The 25,206-nt window shown below is 39.0% G+C and overlaps 1 long non-coding RNA gene across 1 annotated transcript in view; it reads left to right on the top strand.

Annotated features, from left to right (window-relative positions):
- The window catches only part of LOC129659992 (uncharacterized), a 56,567-nt gene that overhangs the window by 7,203 nt on the left and 24,158 nt on the right, over nucleotides 1–25,206 (top strand). Inside the window, exons 3-6 of the long non-coding RNA XR_008718286.1 lie at nucleotides 5,112–5,257; nucleotides 7,607–7,715; nucleotides 8,453–8,499; nucleotides 9,910–9,994. This is a non-coding gene — a long non-coding RNA (uncharacterized LOC129659992). The remainder of the gene's footprint in view (nucleotides 1–5,111; nucleotides 5,258–7,606; nucleotides 7,716–8,452; nucleotides 8,500–9,909; nucleotides 9,995–25,206) is intronic.

The following is a 25,206-nucleotide window of genomic DNA, read 5'->3' as shown; positions in this document are numbered from 1 at the left end:
TCAATAGTAATAAGCTAGCAGGAAAAAAAAAATTAAAACATGACTAATTTCCTCTTTGAAAAAAGAAGTTCTGAAAGGTTAAACTCATTTAAAGAATAGCATGTTACAAAATGACTTATTGTATATGATAAATTTTAATTATAAAGCACTTTCACAGATATTTCCTTTATTAAAAAACCTGTGAGGTGATTGACTATTAGCTGCATTTCACAGATAAGAATCCTGGAGCTGAGAATTGAAGAGGCACATCTGAGATAGCAGGACTGGGTTTGCAGGTCCAGGTTTTCTGACTGCAAATCCCAGAGCTCTTGTCACTACCTCCTAGTTTGTTCCTCAGTGGAAAATGGACCCACTCTTCTTCACCAGCATTCTTTATCTCTCAAATTTCATTCCAGTGTAGGAAGTAATAATGAGAATCTTTTAAAACCAAAGAGGTTATAGTAGAGAATTTCCAAAATCATGCTGCAGCTGAGTAAATACTCCTAGAAAGATGGTTAGAAGGGCAGTATACTGTTCTTCTGGAGGCTGGGATGGGTAGAGGTAGTTGGCATGCTCTTGCTAGCTCCTACGGGCTCTCAACAGACAAATTATTAAATTTACAGCAACTTTGCTCTTTGTTAACTAGCCATTAATAAAAATGAAATTGTGTAAACTTAGCATTGAATATTATGTTAACAACAAAGATATTAAATATGAAAGAGTTGTTACTTCTTACTTATCTTAATATACTTTACTATTATCTATGCTTTTGATGTTATTTACATATCTAGTATCTGTAAGGTGGAAATGCTATATAATACTATCTGCTTTTCCCAGTCCTGCACTGATAGTTTGGAATCAACTATAATGGAAGTATTTATACTGTGAAAGTCATCAATGCTAAAAATCATCTCTTTGTTCATTGTCTAGACTTAAACAATTAATATTTTTAGCATTAATAATGCAGCTTAAATTTTAAATCGTGTTGTGTCTGCAGCTGTTACATTGTAAATAGCACAGAAGATTGAGAAAATATTCTTCTAGCATTTGAAAACTACTATCTGATTTAGCAAAGAAATTGCTCATGTCATTGAAAACTGAATGAATTCTGACAGACATCCTTGTTGTTTTATTTTAAACTCACCCTGTAATGTAAAAGAAAACATCAACCGTCTATGTCAGAACTATACTCATTTGTCAATGACATGAGAATTTTTTGAATCAGATTGTAATCAAACATTTATACATAGTCTATTGTGGCATCATTGCTGGGGACAGAATGAAAAACAAACTGATAGTGGTTTTTTTTTAGGAAAAAACTCTTTAATAGGAAACAGCAAGTTGCACTGAAGTCATTGGAATGGAATTTATTAGAGTGATGATTGCTGTGTGGTGCTTAGATGCTCAGTCATGTCCAACTCTTTGCAACCCTGTGAACTATAGCCCACCAGGCTCCTCTGTCCATGGGGATTCTCCAGGCAAGGCTACTAGAGCAGGTTGCCATGCCCTCCTCCAGGGGATCTTCCCAACACAGGGATTGAACCCAGGTCTCCTGCATTACAGGCAGATTCTTTACCATTTGAGCCACCAGGGAAGCCCAAGAACACTGGAGTGGATAGCCTACTCCTTCTCCAGGGGGTCTTCCTGACCCAGGAATCGAACTGAGGTCTCCTGCATTGCAGGCAACAGTGATTTTTATATGTTTTATCATTGTTTGTAAATTGGGTTGCTATGTTTTTAAAGCAGTAAAATTTATATATATATATATTTGGAAAGTCAGTTGTTGAACCCTTATCAGCACACCATGGATAGAGGGCATGTTGTTGGAATATGAATACTCTTTGCAGATGAGAATACGAGAGAAATTCATGCTTGTCCCTTCCCTTGAACATGAGCTCTGTCCAAGTAATGTTTCCAGTTTTATGTAATAGACCTCTGTGGCCTTTTCCTATATTGTGTGGGGAGGGACTCTTTTCTGTTTGTGGCATCTCACTTCAAATTTCAGAATGCATTTTACATTATAAAAAATAATCAACTTAACAGACAAATGGAAGACATAAAAAGCTCTCATTGCTGCTGCTGCTAAGTCGCTTCAGTTGTGTCCGACTCTGTGTGACCCCAGAGACGGCAGCCCACCAGGCTCCCCCGTCCCTGGGATTCTCCAGCCAAGAATACTGGAGTGGGTTGCCATTTCCTTCTCCAATGCATGAAAGTGAAAAGTCAAAGTGAAGTCGCTCAGTTGTGTCTGACTCTTAGCGACCCCATGGACTGAAGCCCACCAGGCTCCTCCGTCCATGGGATTTTCCAGGCAAGAGTACTGGAGTGGGTTGCCATTGCCTTCTCCGATAGTTGAAGAAGTTATTGGCCTTAATATTCTACCTTGGCTCTGTTGTTTATTTCACTTTTCTAGTACCCAGTCCCTAGTACAGTGATTCTCCCATTTGGAACTAAAACATATAGCTCTGGCGCATTTTTGGTCCTTTACTCCATTGATTTGACTTCTCCAAAATCAGTCAGAATTTACCTTTCATTCTATCCCCTTGGAGTTCTGTGTTATATTATGCTATCGTCTTAATAGTGGCCAAGAAGTTACTGCTACCCTGGCTTCGAGTGGTACATATTTACATTAATACCTACTCATTCTCTGGTCATGCTTTTATCCCAATTGATAACTCAGGGGTTGGGATCCAAAACACTGTGGCATGATAGTAGTTAGTGATGGTGGGTATTCAATAAATAATTGAGGATTGACTGATAAGATTCCCTTCTAGACTCTTTCAATTATACCACTTCTGACTCTTCCTGCACTGACAGGTAAGTTAGTTATATGATCCCTTCTCTTTTTTTATCCACCTTTGAATTAAAGTTAATTTATACAAAATCCAAAATTACAGATTGAGCATCTACTAGTTTTCTGATAAAACTATCTTTGGTTTTAGAACTGGCTTGCTTTGCCATTCATGTATGCTTCATTGGTTTTTATTTGGGGTTTGGCTCATGCTGCAGTTAATCATATTTAAGTTCCATTTGTAAAGGCCTTGATGAGACAGCAGAAATGTCAAAAGAGAAGAAATCATAGGATGCTATGGTCATTTGACTTCCAGTTGAAGAGATTAGTTATAGGTCAAAGTGAATAAAGGATGTCTTTATAGTCTCAAGAAGCTTGCTAAGGTAAAACGGGGGGATCTTACTGAAAATACATTTTTACTTTCAAACCTTCCATGACTCCTATAAGGTTAAAATAGGAGTATAAGGATGCTACGGCTTCCCAGGTGGCGCTAGTGGTAAAGAACCTGTTTGCCAATGCAAGAGACATAAGAGATAGGGTTCTATCCACTGGAGGGCATGGCAATCCACTTCAGTAATCTTGCCTGGAGAATCGCATGAACAGAGGAGCCTGATAGGCTATAGTCCAAAGGATCATAAAGAGTTGGACTCTACTGAAGTGACTTAGCACGCATGCATGCATATGGAAGTGAAAGTGGTAGTTGCTCAGTCATGTCTGGCTTTTTGCGACCCCATGGACTATAGCCAGCCAGGCTCCTCTGTCCATAGAATTCTCCAGGCAAGAATACTGGATTGGGTTGCCATGCCTTTCTCCAGGGGATCTTCCTGACCCAGGGATCAAACCCAGGTCTCCTGCATCACGGGCAGATTCTTTATCATCCGAGCCACTTGGGAAGCCAGTGGGAAGGTTGCTAATGTATATTTAATATATGAAACAGGTAACTGAATATGAGCATTGCAAAGACAGGTAGATTAAGTGAAGTGCTTTGTAATAAGCATCCTGACTTCCAACTCTAGCTCCACATGCTTAGTATACTTAATTCAGTTCTCTTAACCTCAGTTTTATTATTTGTAAAACTGGAGATTATTTATAGTGTTTCACATTATTGGACTGTTTTAATTATTACATAAGATACTAAATACAAAGTGTTTAGCAAAATTTCCACTCACAGATATTGGTGACAACATATGGCCAAGAGGGTTTTCATGATGCAAAATCTTATCAGTAGACAAGTTAGGAATCATTTCTCTTTAGAGAATCTTTTCTTTCATGAGCCACATAATGACATTTTCTATTATTATTACTAAAATGGTGGTATTTCATGAAAATATTTTAATTAACTACAAATAGACTTAGTTTAAGTTATTTGTTCAGTTTTGAAGGATTGCTCAAATATTTTTATTATAGGCAATTTGTGAAAATGGAAATTATTGAATTTCACTGGGAATTCTTTTTGTTACAGAGATCATGAAGACCTGAGGGCTATCTGAGATATGACGCGGAAGGTTATGGTACAAAGTGCTGTGGTCTGTCATGGTGCATGGTTTACTTCCAAACCCAGCCTAAGAGTTTCCATTTTATAGCCATGTGTTCTGGGAATTTAAACTTTTTGAAAATCTGATGAAATGTTATTAGTATTATAGTATGTTTTTATCTCAGACATTAAGGAGTCTGCCTGTAATGTGGGAGACCCTGGTTCAATCCCTGGGTAGGGAAGATCCCCTGGAGAAGGAAATGGCAACCCATTCCAGTAATCTTGCTTGGAAAATCCAATGGATGGAGAAGCCTGGCAATGGATGGAGGAGCCTGGCAGGCTACAGTCCATGGGGTCACAGAGTAGGACATGACTGAGTGATTTCATTTCTTTTTATCATAGGTGCATTTTGTAGCGACTCTTGAAAGAGTTATTTCTTCCTTGTATTAGAAATAATTGTATTATCAAAACACAATAAGTCACATAAATATCAAGCTTTTCTAAAATTTATTGTTTAATCTCTGCTATATAAACAGATTGTAATTGGGAAGTGCATACAAAGACTAAGATTATCAGATCTGATTAACCTGGTCTGCTGAACCCTCTTCCCCACCTCCTGCCCCCTCCACCCCACCTCGGGACATTGCCTACTGCAGTTTGCTCCTTGGAAGTCTGGATGTATGCTGTTACAGAGGGTCACCTTGGAGGTCCAAGTAGTTATGGAAATGCTGGTTTTGGAGATTTATGAAGCATATTAGCTTATTGAGATCTCTGAGAAGTCCAGTAAAGCAAGTCGTTTGAGCCAGTGTTTTCCTCTTTTATTGCATAATGCTTATAACTTGTATTATTTTTTGATGAAACATGTTTTAGGAAGCTTTACTCTGGATTACAAATTCCTCAGCCAGAAGCATGAAAAAACCTGAAATTGCTTTGAACAAAGTCCTTAGAGTTGATTTTGAATGAGAAGAATTGGGTTTGAGACTTTATGCAATAATTTTACAGCTAAGTAACACTGGGTAAGTTATCTCATCTGTCCAAATCTCAGTTTCCTTTTTGGTAAAAGCATAAAATACCTAATATTTATGTACAGGTTTTTATCAATATTATGTAAGTTAAAGGAAGTGAAAATAATAAATATTACCAGTGGATGAAATTTATTGACTCACATACTCCCCTTACAGATTTATTGGGCCTTTTTTTAACACACATTGGACCTTATGCACATGTTAATGAACTTAGGTCTCCAGTGTCTCAGCCCATGACAAACTAGGATTAGGGAAAACAACTAGAAAGCAATTGAGGCTGCTGTGGAGCAGTGACAAGAAGATCAGTAATTGGAAATTGAAAAGCAGACTGATTATATTGATACATGGCAGAATAGTCAATGTTTATAGTTAATCAAGAAATGGTTAAATAATGATAGGAATTATCCATCTAAAAAGAGGTAGTGCCTTATATTTTAGGGAAAATACCATAAAATAGTTCCTTTAAATCAAGATCTCTCTTCTCTGTACTTGAACATCTGTTTCTTGTACTGAGGTCAGGACATACTGAGGTCTCTAAACTTCTGCTTAGAAAAAAATTTCAGTATTAGTTGACTAGCAATGTATTTGTTTGGAGAAACTCTTTCCCTGAAAATCCTAGATTGATTTTATTTAATTGTACTGTCAAACATGTCTGATAGTTTATGTAGATTATATATATACATATATAGAACAATATGTATAATTTATAATATGCATAATCAATAATGAAAGTATGGGAATCATTTATTCACATGAAATATACTTGTGATACTGAGTGTAAAAATCAGGCTATCAAATAGTATCAAAAATATATTTATTTAAAAATATGTTTGCAAAGAATATAAATCTGGTAAAAAAAAATTGGCCAAAAATATTAGTGTTGATTCCATCTGGGTAGTGAGTTTAAAGTTAGGTTTTATTTTTACTGTATTTGCTTGTCTTTAAGTTCTAACTTCTCTATAATTCATACCAATGTGGAATATTTCATATCAACATAATCAAAAATAAAACAAAGTATTCACTCTGATATTTTATCTTAATCCATTTGTATTGCTGTAACAATATACCATAGACTAGATAGCATATAAACAGGAGAAAAGTATTTCTCACCAGTTTGTAGGCCAGGGAGTCCAAAGTCAAGGTACCAATAGATGTGGAATTTTTGAGGGTCCACTTTCTAGTTCATAGACAGCTCCTTCTTATTGTGTCCTCACATGGTGGAAGCAGGGAAGGATCTCTGTGAGATCTCTTTTGTAAGAATGCTCATTCAAGAGATCTCATTCATGATGTCTCCACCCTCATGACCTACTCACCTGCCAGAGGACTACATCCTAATATCTTACCATTGTTGTTCTTCAGTCGCTAAGTCGTGTCTGGCTCTTTGTGACCCCATGGACTGCAGCATGCCAGGACCCCCTGTCCTTCATTATCCCCAGAGTTTGCTCAAACTCATGTCCATTGAGTCAGTGATTCTATCTGACCATTTCATCCTCTGTCGCCCACTTCTCCTCCTGCCCTAAATCTTTCCCAGCATCAGGATCTTTTCTAATGAGTTGGCTCTTCACATCAGGTGACGAAAGTATTGGAGCTTCAGCTTCAGCATCAGTCCTTCCAAATGAATATTCAGGATTGATTTCCTTTAGGATTGACTGGTTTGATGTCCTTGTAGTTAGTCCAAGGGACTCTCAAGGGTCTTCTCCAGCACCACAATTTGAATGCATCATCATATTAGGCATGAAAATTTCAACTTGTCAATTTGGCAGAGTAGGGGACGCAAATATTCAAACCATGGTACTGACCAAAGCAACTGAGCAGAACAGCTGGTACCCTTTTCATGAAAGTCACTGAGAAGCATGAGAGCATGTTCTTTAGTCACCTATAAAAGATTATCATTATGGTTTTCCTACATATTAGTTTTCATTCCATCTTCCTGTGTCTCTGGCCTTCTGCTTAGCTGCCTCCCTGAGTGTCACCGTCTTATAGGAGATGATAGATTGTTACACCTCCAATCGAGTTCTTACCTGAATGAACTTTCTAAAAGATGAAAACATATACAAAACAAAAATCTGAAACCTATTCATCTTAACATCCCCACAGGACCCTTCAATAAGCTTCTAACCCTTATATTAAATAGTTGAGTAAAATGAATTAAAAAGAGAGAGAGAGAGAGTAAGAAAGGACCTTCTGACAACTGTAAACAGTTTTGTAGATTGTCTTTCCACTGAGCTCTTCAAGCAAATGTGGTTCTAAACTTTTAATGATTATTCAGTAGGTATTGATGTGATACTATCAGTGACATAATACAGATATAAAAAGCTTTCAGCATACCGTCTCTTACAGATAAATCTCAAAAGGTACCAAGAAGGACTCATCAAATATCACCTGAGTGAGACAGTCCTGAGAGCATAACCCATGAATATAATCCATCTGAGACAGCACTTAACTCCAGGTAACAGGATAAATGACAACCAAGAATGTACATGGTTCTCGAGAAACTTTTATCATTCTCCATTATTCTCCTTTGTCAGAAAGAATAAAATCATAGGCTAAAATTTACTTTCCCATAACTCCTACAGAGCATCCTGTTCTTGGTCACTGCATTTATATTTAATGATGAGGAGGTTGAGGTAGGCTCTTGTGTTTATATTACTGTCAGATTGTTAATTCATTTAAGATTTTTGTGATTTGTTGAACTTAGGAAATTAATGAATTTTTTATATTGCAGCAGTATGAATGAAGCCTTAGGGCTGATAACCAATTATTGGTTATAAGTGGAAGGACAGTTTATACACTTAAAGCCACATATTTCAAAATGTAGGTAGTTTCTGCTGCTGCTGCTGCTAAGTCACTTCAGTCGTGTCCGACTCTGTGCAACCCCATAGACGGCAGCCCACCAGGCTCCCCTGTCCCTGGGATTCTCCAGCCAAGAACACTGGAGTGGGTTGCCATTTCCTTCTCCAGTGCATGAAAGTGAAAAGTTAAAGTGAAGTCGCTCAGTCTAGATACAAGCAAATTATAGAAATTCATAATTTTAAAAGCCAGGTACTTTGATGTCTTTTTATTGATTATCAAAGGGGAATTAAAAATCCAGTATTATTTAAAACCTTGTCTTAGGCTTGCTTTTATGCAGATGTTTCTATCTCTGCCATTCTCTTTTATTTTTGTTTATTTTCTGTTACTAGCAAGATGAAATGTGGATTTGCAGCAGTAACCCTGGTCAGAGATGGCCGAAAGTATGTATAGTCCATACATATTCTCTTCTTGTTCTCATCCTTAGTTCACTGGCTTTACTTTTCTGTTGCTTTCCTTCTATCTCCTTTCCCTCCTCTGTCTCTGATTAATTTTTATTCTCTTCTGCTCCATGACTCCCTTTCATTTTCTCAAATATTTCTCTTGTGTCCTTCCTATTCTCCTCATTTCTTTTTTTTCTCTGTGATTCTCATTTCCCCCTATATCACCCTCCACATCCTGTTTCCTAATCACCTCCTCCCAGCAGTGCTTAGTAATTCTTCCATCGCATAGATGTTTCTTTTCTGTTCCATCATCTCTCTTCCTTCTGATCCCCATGGAGCCACTTGGACACTTTCATCCGTGTGCACTCTGAGACAAGACTCATTTAGATTTGTCTGGTATTGGCAGCAGAAGAGAGTTCTATTTAGAGCAGGGGACATGAGGTACAGTAAGTGTCTCCTGTGTCCAGCTTAGCTGTGATCTGGCTTCTTGCCAGAATCAGGAATCAGTCAGTGTTCAGGAAAAATGAATTTCAGTTACGAGGACCGGGGTGATGTGTGAGGCTAGCTGTGTAGGGGAGGTGACAGGGAATGAACCCTGCAGGTCCTGGACAGACCAGGTGTGTTTCATTGCTGAAGGGCATCATGCTGATTGTAACAGGCAAAGTTATCATTTCTGTCTGCTCCTTCATTCAATTTATGCCACATATCGTTGCCAGACTAATTTACCACTTTGCTGCTTTACTCTCGCCTCTCTTAAACCCCATGCAGAAGAAACTCTGGTTACTGCTTTGTTCACTCCTCTGTTCCTTAGCACCTTGCCTGCCACCAGATGAGAGCCCTGGCTTCCCTCTGCACTCCCCTCGCCAAGTTTTCTGCCTTCTTTCACTCATACTCTTTGCATCTGTTTATTTGACCTTTCCTCCCAGTGTCCTTCTCATTTTTTGAAAGACCCAGCTCAGCGTTTTTTGGAGGATGTGTTGCATTTAAGCAACTGCGCCTGTAACCTCTAAATTTTTAGCACCCTTATAAAAGGTTATCATTATGATTTTCCTACATATTAGTTTTCATCCTATCTTCCTTCTCTCTCAAATTATAAGGCCTGGGCATAAACTTTGCACCTATTCTGCCTATATCTAATAAACATTAGAGGATATAATTTCACATTTGATGAGGATATAATTTCACATTTAAAAATGTTTGTGATTAAAGGGGACATAATTTGATGAGGATATAATTTCACTTATTAACATTTTTGTGATTAGATTAAAGCTATTTTCGTGTTTCTACTGTTGTGCATAAATAAAAGTACTTAAAAGAAGGCAGTGATCTTGGAAGGATTGTATAGTATTATGTTTAATTTTTAAGTATTAAATATTCTTATCCAGGCTTTTTTTTTTTTTTTTTTACCAGAAAAAGTATTGGTGAAAAATACATTCTTTGGTGGGCCAGGGTCTCCATCCAAAGTCTTGATGTCAAGTCCTTCCACATGCTTCACGTGAGTGTTTTCACGAGCGGTCACTTCATGGAACAGTCCAATAGTCCTTGGCTTGGGCCATTTATCTCTTTGTAGGTGATGTCAGGGGCTCTTTTCATGTTTTTAAAAAGACTTTTGTTTTTATCCTATGGTATAATTTTCTGGACTGGTTTTTGAACACTATCTTTAATGTCAGAATCAACTGGATATTTCAAGTACCTTAATGAATAGTTGCTAGGAGAAAATGATGCTTTGGGTCCTTAATAGACATGTAAATAGACATGTTTCCCATAATACCTATGTCCTTCTCAGAAAGTGTGTTCTAATAGCCACTGTTGAGTGGGCATCCATACATGTGACACTCACTCCAAACCAGCCACAGCTTAAAATCAGTGGTCTGTTAAGCTCTTCCCTCTCCTAGAAATTTGGAGTGGGGACACAGGTCTCCTCCCAAATCAGCATTTACATTTGTAAAGAATGCTAAGCCTGGAGTGTAAGTCTGTCTTTGACTCATATGCACATGGGTAGCTAAATCTGGACAACACACAGGGAAGATAACAGAGACATGGAGACAGAAACAGAGATAAGACCTCATGACATGAGGGACAAAAACAAAAAGATATAGATACAGAAATACAGAGATAGAGGGAGATTCATCAGCCAGTTGGGGGAGAGAGAAAGAGGGAGAAAAAGAGAAAAGAGAGAGCGAAGGAGAGATACACTTGGAACAGCACTCAGATCCAAACAACTCACTAGTTCTTTATTCCACAGCAGCCCACTCCTCCTCCCTAATGAGGACAGAAGCAGAAACCCTTGTTCTGAAGCCAGGTTGAATTGATTCTATTCCTCTATTCTGGGTATCCAAAAGAGTCTAACACAAGACAGCCTTCCTTTCGTCTGTGCCTCTCTAACTCAGAACAACTTACGTCATAACAGTTTCATGTTCTGGCTGTGAATGAAGGTTCATGCGTTCTGTCTTGGTATTTAGTAGCCAAAGCTCATTAACAGTCATTACTATAGTAAATCCACAATAAGGATTTCTCCCTGAATAATATTGAAACATTACTGCCAAGTTTTATAATTTCGGGTTCTTTACTAAATTCATTGGTTCATCAAAATAATTAATCAGTGTTTAAAAAAGAATTATCTAAAAATAAGTAACATTAACAATGACAAAGACCCAAATAGTGGTTCATTGTGTTCTAAAGCGTCTGTGTAAAACATATATTTTTTCCATGAAACTAAATGGTGATTTGCATTAAGTTTAATTAAACCAAATAAACAAATATTTGTCATACTAATTTAATGTTTTAAATTACAATTTCATTGGTTTTGTAGTTTTGCTATCATTTAATGTAAAATTGCTTTGGTATTTTATACGATCATAAACCTAAGGACTTGATACTTATTTTTATATTGTATATAAAAATGCATACAAATACTAGTATGTATGCAAATATTTACACATATGGATATTTGTATGCATATCTGTATATATACAGATATTATTAGGAAAATAATTTAGGTAATAGTAGGGTATCTAATATTTTTCCCTTCAAAGAAGTTCCATGTGTTATTCAAATTTGAGAAATTCTGAATTCAGTAGTTGTTTTGAAATGAAAGTTTTTCTTTATTCACTTGACTTTTTCAATTTTTAAAAGTAAATTCCTAAATTTATCCAGTGCACCCAATATTTTATGTATCCTATAACACTTTCTTAGGGTCCAATACATTTGTTTTGAACAGTTATGTGAAATTTCTCACTGTGTCTCTCTGCATTTTCTTCAGTAATTTCAATCTTTTGTCTGAAAACCAAGAAGCAGCTGGTCAGTTCTCTTGGTCTGGACACTATATCAATGAGACCAAGCTTATGGCATGAAGATAGGAAGCTAAGTGGTTTCCACTTGTGGTTTCTAGCTGCCCACGGCAGCTATCCAGCCCTCCTGGACATGTTGTATTATGGTTCAGCAGAGCACCCTGTACAAATAACCCATCTTAGCTACAGGTAAAACAGCTCACATTATTGGACCCAAAGCATCATGTTTGTATTTGCAGTTCAGCATGCCACTGTGAACTACAGAAAACTGATGCAAGTAGCACCAATAAAACGAGAGATCATCACACATGCATATATAAAAATGTGAATATATAAATTTCAGGAATTGGCTATGCTGGCGAGTCTAAAATTTGTAGAACAGGCCAGGCCACAGGAGCTGATGTTGCAGTCTTGAGGCAGAATTTCTCCTGCAGGGAAATTTGCTTGGCTCTTAAGGCCTTTCCACTGATTGAATGAGGTCCACCCACATAATCAGGGATAATTTTGTTTACTTAAAAGTCAACTGATTGATTGCAGATCTTAACCAAATCTAAAAAGCACCTCCACAGGAATGCCAAAATTAGTGTTTGTTTGGATACCTGAATCCAGTGACATAGCCAGATTGACACCAAAAAATAACCATCATGGTCTCCAAATCTGATCCGAGTCTTACGCATGCCCACTGGTAGGATCTCAGCTTTCCTGTTCTGAAATGCCCTCAGAATCCCCAGAAGGGGAAGATCTGATTCACATTTATTTCAACTGCTGTACTGAGCTGTTCTTATTTCAGTAATTCTCAGCCTCCATACTGCTGTTGTCTTCAAACATCTGGTGCTTTACTGAAATTCCTGGCCCTCTGCTCAGGCTGCCCTACCAGGGGTGCTGATGAGTCCATGATCTTTGAGATCTTTGTTTTCCAGCTCCCACTCTGAGTTCTCTCTCCAGTGATTTGACTGGTTGGGTTCTTTATCCGGTGTGGTGGCCCTAACCTCCGTCCACCATGGGGTCTGAACCCTTTGTGGCTTTACCTTTGAATTTCTGCAGATTCCTGTAAAAATTATTGTGAGAATAATAAGAGGAACTCCAGTGAATCTACAGGACTCCCCACATCTCCCGTTATTCCCATTCTGCAGCAGTGGTATAGTCCCTCCATGACAGTTGGAATGGATCACTCCGACAATGTTACACACTCTCTGCTTTCAATTCAGCAGCACAAGAGCTCTAAATTATTAGGAAGTATAATTAGTCTCCAATAGAATGGAAGATGATTTCATTCCCAGTGGGAGGCATTTTTCTCTTAAGAAATCATATTTTGAAATTTGTAGAAAGAACCCAAGGGTGCAGGAACAAGAAGCAAAATTTTCAAAGTAGAAATTTCAGGTTTAATACTGAGGGACCACTACCAATTTCACCCTTTGGTTCTGGGCCTTGAGAGTAGAGTGGAGTAGGGACATTGCTATATATTGGTCGCTGGTTTAAAGTACCCTAGCCCCACCCTTCTCAGCCAGTGCCATAGCTGTCCACTTCTAGATGATGGGACGTGTGGTACAGCTCATGAATTTCATAAGTGTGAGAGTATCATTGTTTTTCATTATAAAGTGAATTTCTTGGTTGAGGTCAATGTTTTTTGGTCTAACATTTCACTGAATAAGGCATGAGTAATGATGTATTGACTATGCCAAAGCCTTTGACTGTATGGATCACAATCAACTGTGGAAAATTCTGAAAGAGATGGGAATACCAGGCCACCTGACCTGCCTCTTGAGAAACATATATGCAGGTCAGGAAGCAACAGTTAGAACTGGACATGGAACAACAGACTGGTTCCAAATAGGAAAAGGAGTACGTCAAGGCTGTATATTGTCACCCTGCTTATTTAACTTATATGCAGAGTACATCATGAGAAACACTGGAGTGGAAGAAGCACAAGCTGGAATCAAGATTGCTGGGAGAAATATCAATCACCTCAGATATGCCGATGACACCACCCTTATGGCAGAAAGTGAAGAGGAACTAAAAAGCCTCTTGATGAAAGTGAAAGAGGAGAGTGAAAAAGTTGGCTTAAAGCTCAACATTCAGAAAACTAAGATCATGGCATTTGGTCCCATCACTTCATGGCAAATAGATGGGGAAACAGTGGAATCAGTGTCAGACTTTACTTTTTTGGGCTCCAAAATCCCTGCAGATTGTGACTGCAGCCATGAAATTAAAAGACCCTTACTCCTTGGAAGGAAAGTTATGACCAACCTAGATAGCATATTGAAAAGAAGAGATATTACTTTGCCAACAAAGGTCCGTCTAGTCAAGGCTATGTTTTTTCCTGTGGTCATGTATGGATGTGAGAGCTGGACTGTGAAGAAAGCTGAGCACCAAAGAATTGATGCTTTTGAACTGTGGTGTTGGAGAAGACTCTTGAGAGTCCCTTGGACTGCAAGGAGATCCAACCAGTCCATCCTAAAGGAGATCAGTCCTGGGTATTCATTGGAAGGACTGATGCTGAAGCTGAAACTCCAATACTTTGGCCACCTCATGTGAACAGTTGACTCATTGGAAAAGACCCTGATGCTGAGAGGGACTGGGGGCAGGAGGAGAAGGGGACGACAGAGGATGAGGTGGCTGGATGGCATCACCAACTCGATGGACATGAGTTTGAGTGAATTCCGGGAGTTGGTGATGGACAGGGAGGCCTGGTGTGCTGTGATTCATGGGGTTGCAGAGTTGGACATGACTGAGCGACTGAACTGAACTGAACTGAATTATGTATATTGGGCTTTCTAGGTGGTGCTAGTGATAAAGCACCCACCTGCCAATGCAAGGGATGTAAGAGATGCAGGTTTGATCCCTGAGTCAAGAAGCTCTCCTGGAGGAGGGCATGGCAACCCACTGCAGTATTCTTGCCTGGAGAATCCCATGGACTGAGGAGCCTGGCAGGCTACCGTCCATAGGGTCACACAGAGTCGAACATGACAGTGATGTGTATTATATACCTAGGGCTGCTGTAACAAAGTGAAAGTTGCTCATTCATGTCCACTCCAGTATTTTTTCCTGGAGAATTCCATGGACAGAGGAGCCTGGTGGGCTGTAGTCCATGGAGTCGCAAAGAATCGGACATGACTGGGCGAGTAACACTTTCACTTTTTCACTGTAAGAAAGTACTACAAACATGGTGGATTAAAACAACAGAATTATATTCTTGGACAGTTCTTGATGGAGGCTAAAATCTGAAATCCAGGTGTCAGTATAGCTATGATCTCTCAAGAGACTAGGAGAATCGCTTCTATGCTATTAGCCTCTGATGTTACTGACATTCCTTGACTTATAGCTGCATAACTAAAATCTCTGCCTCCAATGTCATGTTACACTTTGCCCCTGTGTCTTATACCATCTTCTCATAAAGACATCATTAATAATGAGTTATGGGCCCATTTTGCTCCAGTATGACCTCATCTTAACTAATTACATCTTCAATGGCTCTATTTCCACATAAGGTTGCATTGTGAGGTACTCAGGGTCAGGACTTTCAACGTATTTTTGTAGGGACAGAATTCAACCTACAGTAGGATGCTGGAAGAAGCACTGTGGATTGGGAGGCCAAATGCATATCTGAGACAGGTGTTTAGGTTCCGGAGGACAAACGCCTATCCCACTCACAAGTAGAAAGGGTAATTAACTTCCCATCAGGGAGCAGGCTGGTCCTTTTGGAGAATGTTGGCATACCAGAGCACGTCTTTGGTTTCTATGATTGAAAGTCTGGGTACCTTAGGCACTATAAGAGCTAGATGTGCCTTGGGGATAGCAAGTCTATGTTTCTGAGTTCCTTGTCTATCCTTCAACCTTGACACTATGGCCATTTTGAACAAGCACTGGATTGGCTGGGTAAAGAGGCTGAATAGCATCACATCTATAATAGGAATCTCTCTGATCATTAAGAGACTCTTCAGCAATAGATGCCCTCTGGAGGACTTTTATATAGGACATAAAATGCCTAATAGTCCATGACTATCATCTATCCATCTATCACACACCTTTCTCCCAGAACTCCTCTTACCAATCCTCTAATCTTGCTTTTCAAGCCCCTGATGGAAAAGGAATCCCATCAGCTCCTCCCAAGAGTCATTATGAATCTATTCAGTGGACCATCTCTACCACCACACAAAGTATACAGATGAACAATACAAAATTCTGTCTACTGGAAATACTTCCCTTTAGGAATTTCAGGCTGACACAAATGGGGCTAGAGTGTAGCAGCTATCTGCTTCTGGATGGGGTCAACATCCATCAAAAAGACAGGTAATTTTTTCCTTCTTGGCTTCTTGGCTAATAGTCATGGATAAATTCCCAAGGGGCCCCAATGTATGGTTTGAGGAACGGCTGACAGCAATAAGAGTATTACTTTGTGTGTATCTGTGTGTGTGCGACTGGCTTTATTGCAATATTCACTTTATTGCAGTGGTCTGTAATTGAGCTCACAGTGTCTCTGAGATCTAACTGCACTTTGTTATGGCAGCCTGAGCAAACTAACACAGAGGGGAAATTAAGGATCTTACAAAAACTAAAGAGAAATAAAATGCGCCAACCCCTATTCCTTCCCCTACCCCACTGCCAACATCCATTTTAAAACTGTACATTACTGACAGAAAGGGGTGTTTTTAAACTAAGAATCCTGTCTACATAATACCTAGGAATATGAAAAATTAATCTTTAGTTTTGAACTGTGGTGTTGGAGAAGACTCTTGAGAGTCCCTTGGACTGCAAGGAGATCCAACCAGTCTATCATAAAGGAATTCAGTCCTGGGTGTTCATTGGAAGGACTGATGCTGAAGCTGAAGCTCCAATACTTTGGCCACCTCATGCGAAGAGTTGACTCATTGGAAAAGACCCTGATGCTGGGAGGGATTGGGGGCAGGAGGAGAAGGGGATGACAGAGGATGAGATGGCTGGATGGCATCACCGACTCGATGGACATGAGTTTGAGTGAACTCCAGGAGTTGATGATGGACAGGGAGGCCTGGCGTACTGCAATTCATGGGGTCACAAAGAGTTGGACACGACTGAGTGACTAAACTGACTGACTGATGGCACACTTAATATGACAATCCCTAGGTCCTAGGAGTATGTACTTTGAAGTCTGATTCTACTCAAAGGGATTATTTGAGTTTCCTGGACTTCTTTGGGCATGTTAGATACATTCCATTTCAAATTTAGTCATTCAATGCACACATCTACTTTTAGGGCTTAGTTAACCAAATAAATCCAATTTGGGATGAGTAGCTCAGGTCATATGGTCCCCTAGATATGTGCACAGGTGTTGTTTGGTTGTACCAGGGTCAGTAGCAAACCAGAAATAGTTTTACAAATGGAATAAGTTTTTGCAGGAGACAGTTTGGATTTGCCCTGTAATATTAGGATCTACACCATGTTTCTCCTATTGTGACACATTGGAGGCCCCAAAGGGAGCTTTTTTAGTTATACCAGAGAGTTCAAGTACCATTTAGATATTCTGGTTTATGAAATCCAAGGAGGGAGAAGCTTGCATTGTAACCTGATCCTATTGCTAAACCTTTTTTGCTCTGGGCAACAATAAAAATGGTGACACTGTGGATTATTCAGGAAATGGGTTACAATGGTATTCCCAATTATAGTGTATTCTTTCTCCAGATTCTAGAGGCTTAAGCTTAATGTGGTGCTCTTTCTTCACAGCAGTAAATTCAAGGTGCAATTAATTGTAACTCGCCTTAGAGGGAATATCCACGCTTGTTTAGTCACTAAGTCCTGTCTTTTGTGACTCCATGGACTGTAGCCTGCCAGGCTTCTCCATCCATGGGATTTCCCAGGCAAGAATACTGGAGTGGGTTGCCATTTCTTCCTCTAGGGGATCTTCCAGATCCAGAGATGGATCTCCTGCATCCCCTTCATTGGCAGGCGGCTTCTTTACTGCTGAGCCACCAGAGAAGCCCACATGTGCTCTACAGTAAAGGATTACTAGAAATTTTATGATTTGAAAGTATCCCAAAGCTTTGTGGGATTTATCTTCTACTCACTAGTGCACATGGTTTTGTTAATGCATCTTGGCGCTTGTGACCTCCTGGTTATCAGGTCCAGTCAGATAATACGTCTTCAATGTAATAGATCACAGTGATATTTTCTGGGATTTCAACATGGACAAGATTTTTTTAAGAAAGTTATAGTCCTGAGGTGAAACATTGAAGGTACCATTATGCTCCTACTATTGAGATAAAGCTGAACTGTTTCTGGCTGTCTTTACTAATGAACATGTGGAGAAAAAACCCACCACAAAACAAACCACTTCCTAGATCAATAACTCCATTCCTGGAGTGATCAGCTGTGTTGGTTTGCTCCAGTATGGGCACTATGTCTTAATTAATCACAGTAATTCAGGATCATTCTTACCCATCCCTTTGGCTTTTGTTAACAGCTAAACTGAAGGAGTTGGTAAAAAATAAGGAAGGGACAGGAATTACCATTCCCACTTCTTTTAATCTTTGATAGTAGTACAAGTTTCTGTAGCTTTTTTCAGGTTATTGATTTCTATTTACTACTTGATATGGGACATTCCAGAAACTCTACTTGGCTGTTAACATCATGATAGCATTAATTTCAGCTCAGACAACCAATGTAAGGGTATTTTCAGTTGTTAAGTGTATATGGTAAAGAACATGGGAAATAACAATCCAAAGAGACACAGCCCACTGACCACTCTAAGGTGGACATGGAAGAGTCCATTTGTTTCCTGACTTTATGCCTACACTGATTAGTGCTAAATTGTGGGTAATAACTCCTAGGTAGTATGGTTATTTCTCCTCCCCAGGTCACTGTCACTCTGTTAAATGGCCATGGATCTTCTGAGGGAAGGTTTGGAGGAAGATTTGCAGTGTATCTTTGTGTCCACCTTCTAGAGTGATTCCTTTAAAACAACAAAACGAAACAAACAAACAAAAACTTGGCTCTATCTGAAAAGGCTCTGGGTTTGTGAACTGGGTAAGAGGCCATGAATTCCCAATATAGTGCTTTTATTTGGGCTCTGATAACATAGACTGAGTAATATTTTAGAAAGCTGACAATCTGTTTCATTCCTAAAATTCTCTCACACATGAAATTAACCACAACCACGTATCCATGTAGTCAAAATACTTGTATTGCCGATCTTTGTGTGTGGTTTATAGCAGTAGTTGTGACAATATCACCCCTGAAACTGGGCACTGCCACCTGGCCTCTACCACTCTAAGACCCCATCGTTCTTATTGAGATTAGGGAGCCCAGTTCTTCAATAGCATCTCTAGCCACAGAAGGCAGCCATGGCAGAACTTTTGGGGGATACTGGTACTCACCACCAAGTATTCCTTTCTGCTTTAGGGAAGAAAGTGTCCTTTGGTCCTTCCTGGAGGTTATGGTAAGAGTGGCTGAATAGTTTACAGATAATAGGTCCACTCCAGCATCCCCATCTCCCTAAGCCTTTATTTGTTTATTTATTTTAATTTAATTTTATTTTATTTTTAAACTTTACATAATTGTATAGTTTCGCCAAACATCATTTCTTTCCTCTTTGTTGCAGAGAAGTCCCAACATCTCACCTCATTACTGAAGGTCACCATTGAGTTCAGGCTTTAAGCAAACTAATTAGAGCTTCAGCTGATATGATGTATCTAGAATCTTAGATAAGCTTTCCCATACTGATAAATTCTTCTTGAACCAACTTGATATTTTTAGTTCCTTGATTTAATTCCTTCAGAGTCTATTTATAAACATGCTTTCTCCAATCCCATTTCTTGACTATAAAAACTGACAAGTTCCCATCCACCCTTTGATGCTCAAGCTATCTTATCTTTAAGAGAACTTTTCAATTCTCCATCTAGGCATGGAAGCAATGATTGATGGTGGGGATTAGCCTTGACAGTAGGGAAAATGTCTTCTCAAGGTAATCATTCCAGATGAAGTCATTGAAAGTGATTTTTTTTTTTTTTAGTCTGGAAAGACTATATTAACTGGCAAGAATGATTAGAGGAATTTGAGAATTCAAGTTAAGGGCCTCATCTCAAGTCTCAAGGTTCCCTCTGTTTTCAACCAGTGTTTTATTACAACAAATCTCTTAGATAGCAGTTATAACCCTGGATACAAAGAAGTGGGATCCTGAGACTTGAGATGGGGTGCTAACCTTAATTTTAATTTGGACTTCCAACCTCCCCCCCCCCCCCCGAATATTTCATTGTTATCTGCAACTCATATCACCTTGTCATGATTCTGATCATCAGCTTTGTCTGTGGTACATAGACTCAAGGTAAGAGATACATTTAAAGCTAACTAGAACCTTTCTGGTTCTCTATCATGCCTTGAGTTGAAAATTCAAGGCACTTAGCTTGTATTTTTGTTTTTGCAATCTCTCCAGCAGCCTACTATCTTTATCACCATAATTTTCAAATGAAACAGATACGACAGATAATTAGTCTTCCAAAACCTTGCCATCTTCTCTTTACCCTCCCCTCTCCTCCCACCTGAGCAGACAAGTCATCTGTGTGTTATCAGATATGTGTGGAGTCAATAGTGGAATTTCAACTTCAGGGGCTGTTTCTTGAGACTCCTCCTGGAACCAATTACTGTATCAGCCAGGAGCCCAGTGAGAGTCAGAAGACACAATGATGGGACTGTGAGGAGAGTTTAATGAAAGTCCTTGCTAGAGACGTGTGGGACTGGGGAGGATAACAAACAGGAGCAACAGTGGAGAGCTGTTACCATTCCTAAACCTAAGGTACGGAGTGCACAGTGAAGCCCTGTAAGGGATGGAGCCTCAAGGAGAGGCTGCCTGGCCAGAGCTGTGTTCAGAAGGCGTGAGTCTACTGTGAGAACCCTAGCACTGACTCCAGGCACGAGGGAGAGGAACGCTGCCCTCTTCCTCTTCCTATTTTTTTGATTTCCTGCTGGACTGCCACTAGGCCAGGTGATATGGTGGGCCAGCCCACTATAGGCATACACAGAGCATAGCAGAACATGGGTCTAGGTAGTGGAGACTGGAGAATGGCTGAATGGAGAATAATCATGGTATGATGGTGGCAGTATGGTGGCTGTGGGAGTTGACTGTGCAATCGTGGTGAATTCAAGAAGCACCTCCAACTCTATTCAGAAGTACTATTCCCTTTGGTAGAAGCTGTATTTTTTCAGGCTCCTTGTGCCAACATAACAATCGCTTTTCATAGCAGATCCCACCAAAAACCCCGCATCCCACAGTTGTCAGAAATTTTTTTCTACAGGCCTCATAGTCCCCAGGCAAATCAGGAAATATGGCTAGAACACTTTAAATGTCCTTAAGAATTCCCAGTTACGGTGACTGTATGTGGTTGTGGCACGTGAGAGCCTCCAGAGAGATCGTTGCCTAGCGCATCTTAGTCTAAGCCAAGATAACTTGTTAGAGTAGTGAAGTAAAAGAAAATTAAGGTGAGCATTACTTGGAAGCAAGATTAATTTATAATGTGATGTGGCAGCAGAAAAGCTGCATGTTTTTTTTGAAGAACTACATGAAGAATAATCACAGTCCTGACTGTTTCTTCCCACACAATTCAGTTATAATGCTTCAGACATCACATCTGATTTGAAATATCTGAGTTACATTAAGTTGCAGACATTTGGTGGAAGAAAGGGTGGTGGAAAGGGAAAATGTACAATTAAGTAAAAGAAAAAAGCCTTACTAGCCAAAAATATCTTCCTCTCCATCCAAAACCCAAAGTGAAATAGATTAATTGGCTTGACTCTATAGGTGGAAAATTAAGTTTTACCTTAATAATCATAAAAAGTATAATGTGATTAAGACATTGCATAGAGACTATATATAGGGAATGTACCTTGAGCATGAGAAACCTGGCTAGAAATGATCACTTCTGTATCAGTAGCATAATTTTTTCTTGAGAAAAATAAATCAGTCATACACAGAAGTGAGGCGGAGGTGTTGATTGTCATTTCAAGTATAGCTTGTTTATTCATAGCCATGTATTCCTTTCTATGATGCATTCTTAACTCTGTGAAGGTGAAAATTCACACTGGGGATAGATCTGCAAATGAGGAAACAGGAATCTTTACTCTCCTTCCATTCCCAGAAGTAGAACAAATTTAGCTGTATTTTGCTGAAGGCATGTTTGCTGAACTTGAATAACCTTTACATTGATTGCTATAGACATACAGGTAAGATTGCAAAGCTTTTTCTGTGGTTTCGCAGTTTTACATGGTGTAGGGTTTTGGTCATTGTGTCAATCTACATTGCTTGCCTCATACCATCTCTAGAGTAGAAAGTGGCCTTTACTTGAGATAGTGGATTTCTCATCGCTGTGTTGTAGGGGAAAACATGCAAACTTTGAAGCCATTTGGTCACAGTTTGAGTTTTGCTTCTTTTGCTTACTAGCTGTGTGACATTAGGCACACTTTTAGCTCCTGTGAGCCTTGGTTTTCTTTTCTGCAATGTGAGATTAATGCTCATAGTAATGTTTTGACACATCTAACATGGCTGGCATATAGTGGGGATTCAATAAATAAAAGCTGCTGTAATTCTTCATTGTTGTCTTCTCATTTCTCAATTATGGAATTAATATACCTTCCCAGTGGAGTAGACTGGTGATATTTCCAGGAGAGAGAATGTTGGCAGGGCTGGGACTTCTCTCCTTGCCTGAGTGAGACACCATTTACCCGAAGTAGTCTCTCCATTTCTACTTCTCAGAATAGACTGATTCAGCACCCCCTGGAGGTTTTCACTTCTTCCCTAATAAATGAAAAGTTTGAATCTGAAGTTAGGTAACATTTTGCCTTAAAGCATTGTCTTAAATGGATTTTTTTTCCTGCTTAAAAGAAATTCAGGAAAGATTTATTGTAAATGCTCCCATGAAACCTCTTCCAAAATGCTTCTCTTTAAGAGGTAGTCACAAAAAGGAGCATTGAACATTGCCGTGGAGATTTGTAAAGTGACAGCAAAACCATTTTCTGCATGTCTATTAGTAGATTTGGGATGAGTTTGAATATGCTAAGAATTAATCTAAAATTCTATGTGCAATTAAATTAAGATCCACATGGAAAGACATGGATAATAATTCATTTTTTAAAAATGAACTGATTACTAAGAAGAGATATGTTTTAGAGAACTGATAAGCAAGCCAAATTATATTCAATAGCAGTGTATAGTTACATCTTTAAGGCCTGTGTATCTTTAAGAGATAATTTCACCAGTATTTAGTTAACTTATATTTATATATACATTTATCTTAAATAGCAATTCTGCATTTAATTCAGATAACATAAGTAAATTTTTCTTTTATTCTTTGAATTTTTATAAATCTCTGCAAATAATTTTTTCATTTGGGGAGAGAGTGTGGATAAAAATCAAGAACATGAATTTTGCCTTTTTAACTGCCTTTTTCTGTTTTTAGGTTTTGAGTAATTTTTGAATATTTGAAGGACGATGAGAGCTTGAAGTTTACAAGTTTGCTTCATCTATATCCTAAGCTCTATCAACTGCTTAATATCCATTGCAAAGGAATGCTGTATATCTAGGGATTCTTCCTAAATTGACTTCTTTGAAACATAATAATAGCCTGATAGATGAACTAATACTGGTCAGGAAATGCTAGTCCCTCTTACAGGCATAATAAATTGTTTCTTTTTCTAGTTTAATAATTCCTCATAATTAATACAGAATGGCAAGTTGGAAGGGCTTACCTGATAGCTCAGTTGGTAAAGAATCTGCCTGCAATGAGGGAGACCTGGGTTTGATCCCTGGGTTAGGAAGATCCTCTGGAGAAGAGAAAGGTTGCCCACTCCAGTAGTCTGACCTGGAGAATTCCATGAACTGTATAGTCCATGGGGTTATAAAGAGTTGGAAAGTATTCTGGTCATGGCATAGAAATTCTTAGGTTTTATTCCTGGTGATTCAGTTTATTTAACATTGAAGTCTTGTGCAAGTCACTTAAATTTTCTGAATCTCAGTTTCCTCATCTGTGAAATGGAAGTACCAAAAAGCTCCCTATGGAGTATGGCTGATTGGTCTATCCTCAGCATCCACTTATAACTCCTTCTGCTTAGCCTTCTTGCCCTGTAGAAGCTGGAAAGCTAAAAATCCATATTTCCCAGACTGCCTTACCACTAAGATTGGGAAGAAAATTTGATCCTATCATTTAGATGTATTTATTCAAGATTTTTGGCCACCTCATGCGAAGAGTTGACTCATTGGAAAAGACTCTGATGCTGGGAGGGATTGGGGGCAGGAGGAGAAGGGGACGACAGAGGATGAGATGGCTGGATGGCATCACTGACTCGATGGACGTGAGTCTGAGTGAACTCCGGGAGTTGGTGATGGACAGGGAGGTCTGGCGTGCTGCGATTCATGGGGTCGCAAAGAGTTGGACACGACTGAGCAACTGAACTGAACTGATTTAAGATTTATAAGGTAAAAGTAATAAGACAGTCATCTTCCTGCATCTTTATTTTTTTCTTTCAGACAAAGGATTGTAAAGATTTGGGGGTTTTCTCTAGGAGTGCTCTGGTGTCCAGTTTTATGTAAGTAGCTGAGGTGACAGCAGCAATTGTGTTCTCATCTCCAGGTGACAGCCGTAGCATAATGTCCTTTTTTTATGTTTTATTTTACCTAAAGACTTAAAACATTTATTATAATTTTAAAGATTATTTTACAAAATCTTGGCTATATTCCCCATGTTGTACAGTACATTCTTGAGCCTATCTTATATCCAATGGTTTGTACCTCCCACTCCGCAACTCCTATATTGCCTCTAGTAGCCCCGCAATCCCCACCACTGGCAACCACCAGTGTGTTTTCTATATCTGTGAGTCCATAGCAGAATATTCTTGACTTAATAATAGTTTCAGTTGTAGCCTTTTGATTTTTACCTTCTGACTGTGGCAGAATCAGCAGCCCTCCTGGTGTTTCAGTTGTGTTGTGTTTGGTGCTTATTCCTGGAGGCCCAGTCTAGAGCTCATTGCTTCTTCTCCCACATTGTAGGCAGACGCTTTACCATCTGAGCTACCAGGGAAGCTCCATTGCTTCCACACTTCTAGTTATTTTGTAAGCATCTTATTTCTTAAACCCATTTCTCTGAAAACATCTAGTGTTTCTATTTATTGTATTGAATTCTGATACTTGGCCTAAAGCTTTACAAAGATCACATGGAATTAATCACATATTTGAAGGTGCTTTGTTAAAATGCTATATAGATGTAGGAATTATTACAATTAATACATGCATAAGATTTGCTATGTTATCCGACTAATGGAATTTAACCAAAACATACCCTATGATATGTCCCCTAAAGCTTTAAGGGATTAGGTCAGAGTGGGTAACTCTTCACAGAGGGAAAGGAATAACTGTATTCCTTGATTCCTGAGGAATCAAGTTACATTAAGTTTTCTGCTT

The sequence above is a fragment of the Bubalus kerabau genome, chromosome 9, assembly GCF_029407905.1.
Source record: "Bubalus kerabau isolate K-KA32 ecotype Philippines breed swamp buffalo chromosome 9, PCC_UOA_SB_1v2, whole genome shotgun sequence".
NCBI lineage: Eukaryota > Metazoa > Chordata > Mammalia > Artiodactyla > Bovidae > Bubalus > Bubalus kerabau.
This window is presented reverse-complemented; position numbering and strand designations above follow the sequence as displayed.